General features: G+C 40.9%; 1 long non-coding RNA gene across 1 annotated transcript in view; it reads right to left on the bottom strand.

Moving 5' to 3' along the window:
* LOC109381123 (uncharacterized) overlaps positions 1-6,730 on the bottom strand; it is a 25,650-nt gene that overhangs the window by 6,987 nt on the left and 11,933 nt on the right. Inside the window, exon 2 of the long non-coding RNA XR_002123640.1 lies at positions 1,960-2,109. This is a non-coding gene — a long non-coding RNA (uncharacterized LOC109381123). The remainder of the gene's footprint in view (positions 1-1,959; positions 2,110-6,730) is intronic.

The following is a 6,730-nucleotide window of genomic DNA, read 5'->3' as shown; positions in this document are numbered from 1 at the left end:
GACTCACGGCAGCCCAGCTCCAGGTTGAGCTGTTGTTCACCATCTTAGCTGTAGAGGGTGCAGCGTCACTGGCCCTCATGTGGGATCCAAACCAGGGCCCTGCTTCTCAGAGCTGGCAACCCAAGCCAACTCTTAACCAACACACCACTCAGCCGGCCTTTCCCTCTCATTCTTTAAAGACTTTAGCTCCTATCTCACCATGCCTGTCTCCAGCACTGATCCCACCTAATTCTTGGGAATTTCAATATCCCTGATCTTTCCAGTGCCCTAGCCTTTCAGCGCCCTAACTTCCTGTGCTCCAGCCACACACTCCCTTGATTGCACTCTAGGGGCTGACGTTAATTTCACCCTTCCATCATTTCTATTTCATCCCACTCTCCAACCACACTTATCTTCCCAGTCCAAATCTATCACTTCAACAATTCATCAACCCACTAAAATCTAAAATTCTTTAATGCTACCACCTCTTCACTGACCTTCACCTCCTCAGATCTTCATTTCCTTTCAGACCCAGCTAAGATTTCATTAAATCACTCCCTTGTACACATAAGTAACTCTCTTGCCCCTCCCTCTCTCGCCATCACACCATCCTTGCAAAAGCCCAACCTTGGCCAAATCCAACTCTCTGCCTTCTCTGCACCTAATCTGACTATGCCTAGTGAAAAACATACATTAGTGGGGCTGACTGGGCCCCCAGAGATGCCCAGAAACCTTGCACAAATCTCCAACCACTTCGTGTACCCATTCTCTAGATGACTTTCAAAATTTCCCCCTCTTACCTCAAACCCATAATGCCTTCTCCTCCATCCTCACTCTAAGATGATGACCTGACTTTCTACTTCACTGAAAAAGTCAGAAAAGAACAAGCTCCATCTCCACCACATCCAACCTACTGTGTCTGAGCCCAGCTCTGCTTTCACCCATTATTTACACAGACCATCCCTGCTACCAGTTAGACCAATACCTCCATGTGTGCACGGTACCCTATTTCTTCTTGCCTTCTCATCGATACTGATAATTCTCCTTTCTCTCCTCTACGTCATCAAATTTTCCCCCCTCTAATGCAAGATTTTCCATCAGAATCCAAGCATATCGACTGCTTTTCCCCATCTTTATAAACAAATCCTGATCTCTGTCTAACAGCCTCATTTTCTTGCTCCTCTTTGCAACAAAAATCTCTATAATAGTTGTATGCATTTGAACTGCCTCAAATTTCTCTCTTCTCACTATGTTTCAGCTTCACTCCAAAAATATTTTACTCCTACTACTCACTTACCCACCAGTTCATGACAAGGTCTTTAATGACTTCCACATTAAGTCCAACCATCAGTCCTCAGTCTTTATCCAACCTGATGTATTCATAGCATTCAACGCTGTAATTAGTCACCAGTTGATCACTCTCTCCTTCCTAAAGCACTTTCTTCACTTGGCCTCCGGTGTACCACTCTCTCTTGGTTCTCCTCCTGCCTTACTGGCTGCTCTGCTCAATTTCCTTTCCTGATTTCTCCACAACACCCAGACTCTAAACATTGACATGCCACAGAGCTTGATCCTTAGCCCAATTATTTGCCTACATTGACTCCCTGATTAATTTCATTCAGTCTCATAGTTTCAAAAATTATCTCTTTGTTAACAATTCCCCAGTTCGCCAGCCTGGAGCGATCCCATGAATGCCAGGCTCATATACCCAACTCTTATTTGTAGTTTCCACTTGGATGTTTAATAGGCATCTCAAACTCAGTATACCAAGTACCAAATTTTTTATTTTTCTCCATAAACCTCCCCCATCCCCAGTCTTCCTTGTCTCTATAAATGGAAAATCCATTTTTCCAGTTTCTCAGGCCAAAACCTTGACTCCTCTTTCTCTCACAGCCTTATCCAATCCACTCGAAAAAATTAAACACATCCAGAATCCAGTCGCTTCTCATAACTTCCACAGTTACCATCATTAGCTCTTACCTGGATTACTGCAACAGTCTCCTGGCTGTCAGGCATTGTTGTGGATACTGCTGGTTGTTCACCACAATCCATTATCTTTTCCTTTCATTGCATTTGGGTTGATTCATGTCCCATTCTACTTGTAGTTTGCTGTGAACGTGCGACAAAGTTCTGGACAAAGGAATCCAAAAAGAAGGGATGTGTGCCACTTCGAAGGTAAACCTGAAGACCATGGGCATGCCTCCTGCATTTTGTGTGTGTGTGTGTGTGTGTGTGTGTGTGTGTGTGTGTGTGGCTTATAAACAAAAGAAATTTATTCCTTTTTTTTTAAAGATTTTTATTGGGAAATTGGGGAGAGGAACAGCACTGGGGAATCGGGGGAAGGGGAACAGACCAAGTTGCTGTCGTTTTGTTCTTCAGTCTAGTTGTGGAGGACATTGCTTCACTGGCCCAAGTTGGCACCATCATTGCGCTCTTCCCGGGTGAGGCAGATCAGTCGCTGGCTTCTGGACAGCTGCTCACGGTGGCTGCTGGCCACTCACGCTGGCTGCCGGCTACACACGGTAGCTTATGGCAGCCCACTGCAGCAGGGGACTGCAGCAGGGGACTGCAGCCTACGCTGTCGCCAACCCACAGCACCCCCGCCCCAGGTCGAGCTGCCATTCACCATCTTAGCTGCAGAGGGCAGTGTCACTGGCCCTCATATGCGGGATCCAAACCAGAGTCCTCTGGCATCCCAAGCCAGTTCTTAACCAACGCGCCACTCGGCTGGCCCCAATTTATTCCTTTTTTTATTATTGTATTTTTTAATTAGTTTCAGGTGTACAAAACTAAATAATAGAATAAATGAGCCAACTAATCAGAAACAGTCTCCTGCACTTTCTTGTCATTTCCTGTGAACCATAACCTGAAGGAACCTGTGAGCCACATAGACAACAGCAATGGCCTGCGAGACAGAGAATCCCAGGTGTCTGAATAATAATATAAAGCAGAGCTGCCTGCTGCCCTGAAATAACATGCTTCAGGCTGTTAGCTGAGAGAGGAATAAACTTCTCTCTTCTTTAATCCACTGAATTACAGAAGCTTAGATTTATCCTAAAAAGGCACCTCAGTTACAGAATCTAAAACGTATAAGCTTTTCAAGGGCTTCAAAAGATATTTGAATTCTGCCTTCTCCTTCCAAAAAATTAGTAGTTCTAAAATATGAAGAAACAAACTGTAAATTCAGCATTAACAACTGTTTACATGAATTAAAATGTTCATTATGCCAACATGCCAGCTGCAACTTAAATCATAATTATGCATACAATAAAGATTAAATCATAAAAGGAAAATGAATAATTCATTCCTAACAAAATTCAAAATGCTTCCAAAAAGTTCATAGCAAATAATTATATTGAAGTATGGGTGTATTTTATTATTTGATATTTTGCGGGTTAGGGCCTCAAAATGAAAGTGTGTTGGTCCCTAAGTGGCCTTAAATGATGCTTCTTGTCTCTGCTCCTTACCAGCTAATTACCTTGGTCAAGTCGCTTGAGCTCTGAGACTCATTTACTCTGGCAAAATAGGGAGATAACAGGAAAATAATACTGATGTCACAGGGTTGTAAGGAGAATGAAAAAGTACACTGGTTTTGAAAACAGTTTGCATAAATTATGGGAATGTATGGAATGAATACTATTACATTATAGCTTTCCATAGAATCTCAGTGTTTTGAGGGCATCTAGAAGCCAGTTAAGCCTGTGGTGCCCAACTCAACTGAATTATCTGAAAGTTTTTAAAAACAGATTACAAGACCCCTCTCTCCAAAGAGTCTCATTAAGTAGGCCTTGGTATTTTATTTTAATCTTTTTTAAAATTGTATTGGGGAACAGCCATGATCACTGGTTACACATTGCTTTCATGTTACAATGGCATAGTTGACTGTTTTAGGGAGGGCGCAGCTCACAATGGCCCATGTGGGGATCAAACCAGGAACGTTGGTGTTATCAGCACCATGCTCTAACCAACTAAGCTAACCAGTCACCCCATGGGATTTTTTTAAAGTTCCCCTATATACAAGACACTAGCAATATTGATTCCTTACACTGGTTTAGAACTGGGTGACTAGTTGACAAGGGTAGGAAGGAGAATTTTCATGAAATATTTTATTGAATCTTTAAAAGTCTGAACCACATGAATATATAATCATTTTAAAAAATAATCAGATTAAAATTATTTAACATGTCAATCAATTAATAAATAAATGTTCCTGAAAGAATCCTGATCTAACTGGCCCTGAACAGGAGCTTGGAGAGTAGGTCAATTTTCCCAACCACCCATTTATGCAGATTTAGCCTTCACTGCACCCAGATTACACTCGGACATTCTCAATGTCTCAACTCACCTTACCTTACAAAGCAGCCCATTCAGTTGCTGGACAGCTATAATTGTTAGCATATTGTTCTGTCCAAGTCTGTGTCAAAGTGAGGGGTGCCATAAACATCATCATGTAGGTAGGGGCATGATTTTGACCCACAGCATAACTGAATTCATTGACAACGATGAGGTACTTGATAACAGGGTTTATTGGATATGATTCTGGTACACAGAAAAGTGACATTGATTTTATCTTCAGATTTTTGCTTGACCTACTGATGTGATTGTGGCTCTGGTTATCAGAGAGCTCTCAAAGCGGGATATGAGTCCTTGTTTAATCAGCATTGTGTCTGTCTTGTCCCTGATTCTTATTATCTAATGCAAATGGGATTCCTTATTACCTAATGTAGTAGCTTTAAGCAGGGAGAGCCAAGCAAACTGAAGCTACAAAATTCAAGCCACTGAGCACTGTCTTGTCCCGGAACAATGTACGATTTCTTGGTGAATAACCATGCCAATGTCCCCAATCCAAATGCAAGATAATAAAAAAGAGAAGGAATTGCTCTGAAACAAATGAGTGGGAAATGTTGGTTCCATGATTTTGGAACAGAAACCAATCCTTCAAGCCAAAAGCCTATTCCAACTGACCCTACTTCATCCCCACCTCCACTACCAAATTCCTATTATTTGTTCTCACTGGAATGGTTGGAAACCACCAAACAACAAAAAGGTTGTTATCAATACAGCATCAGCCCCAGATGGATTAGAGGGAGAATGATGTTTGTGGCTCTCTGTAATCCCTCCATCAAATCCAGGAGTCTGAGTTTCTCCAGGGAATGTGGCAAAGCCGTAGGAAGTCCCCCAAGGCAAAATGCTGCAGGCTGCTTTCTGGTTCAGCTGCCAAACACAGAAAAAGTAATGCAGGAGAGAAAATGAGAAGAAATTCTTCCTTGTTTGCCACTCAGGGACAGGTCGTTTTATTCCTTCTGGGGTCCACCATAGCCTGTCAGTCTCTCAGGGACACATGCTTCCATGTAGGTCTGCTATTCCCAAAACGAACTCCCAGAGCCACCTGCTTCAAGTAGCCTCATATAGAGTGAGAGATGTGTACTGATGGTGCCTTCAGCCTAGTTCTCCTTCCAAATCCAAAAATAGGGTGGAGGGAAGCCTTGAACAAAATCTTTATATTCTCTGTGCTTGAGTTCCTCTAAATTGAATGGCACTTGCCATTCACTTTCATTATGGAATTGAGGGGAAATAGTTGCAATGGGATTTGTAAAAAAGATTTTGAGGCATACTGTAAGGAAAGAACAATGAGACATAAAGTAACTATTCTTTACTCTTTTAAGCAATAATTTATATTTACTGAAATTCACAGTGCACAAATAAGCTATGGGAAGACAGAAAGAGAAGACAGCATAGGTGAGTATTCTAAACACACACACACACACACACACACACACACACACACACACACATAGAATGAGCTAACAGAGTAATAGCTGAAAAACTCAAGATTCCTTACACACACACACACACAATTAGGATCACAAGCAATATTATAGGCAGTTCTAACAAATTTCTTTTTTCTACTTTCAAGCATTTTTGTCAGCATTGCATAGGACTGTATTAAATTCTCAGTATTATGTGTTATTTCATTTATGTGAAATTGTATAGACAAAACAAAAAATCAGCCTTATTTGTCACAGAGTATTTGATTTTTAAAAAAGACTTAAGAATGCCCAAAATGTTTTATGTAAAATACTCATTATACCATAATAAAATGGGATAGGGAAATGAACACATTATAGGTGGTCTTCCTAGAGCATCCAGGCCCTAAAGTGGCCACAACCGACATTAACAGTGCAGGTATTTTGAAATCAAGAATAAGAAATGACCACTTTAACAACAACAAAAAAACGAGTGGAAATCAATGTTTTTATACCATATTCGTGTTTAGAAATATTTTCAGACTATAATATTGATAAATATTTGGAAATGTTTGGAATATAGTTTTGAGAAAAAAACACATTCAGTGATGTGTTATGCCTCCTGGCAATTTTTGCGTCATTTTGCACGAAAAGTAATTATGTTATTTATATTATATATGATATACTAGGGAACCCTTAGCACAATTGTCCTCATTTTAGTTTCTGTGAACTTTGCATTCTGTTTCAGCATATCTGCTTTGTATCAAATACTAAAACAGGAAAAGAAAGAAATCCCCACTTCAAATACACAGAAGAGCCAAACAGGGTTTTGATGTTTACAAATATTATTTCTACTTTTGCATATTTCATGTACGTGCCCACAGCAGAAAAGGAGGAAAGGTAAGAGTAAAGCACGGTGAAATCCGATCTTGCCACAACCCCACCAAAGGTCTTTGGATTCATTTTTCTTCCCTGCAAACTATTGGAAAGGACCGGTGACGGGG

Source organism: Hipposideros armiger, unplaced genomic scaffold (genome assembly GCF_001890085.2).
Source record: "Hipposideros armiger isolate ML-2016 unplaced genomic scaffold, ASM189008v1 scaffold_44, whole genome shotgun sequence".
Taxonomy (NCBI): domain Eukaryota; kingdom Metazoa; phylum Chordata; class Mammalia; order Chiroptera; family Hipposideridae; genus Hipposideros; species Hipposideros armiger.
Note: the sequence above shows the minus strand (reverse complement) of the source record. Positions and strands in the feature narration are given on the sequence as shown.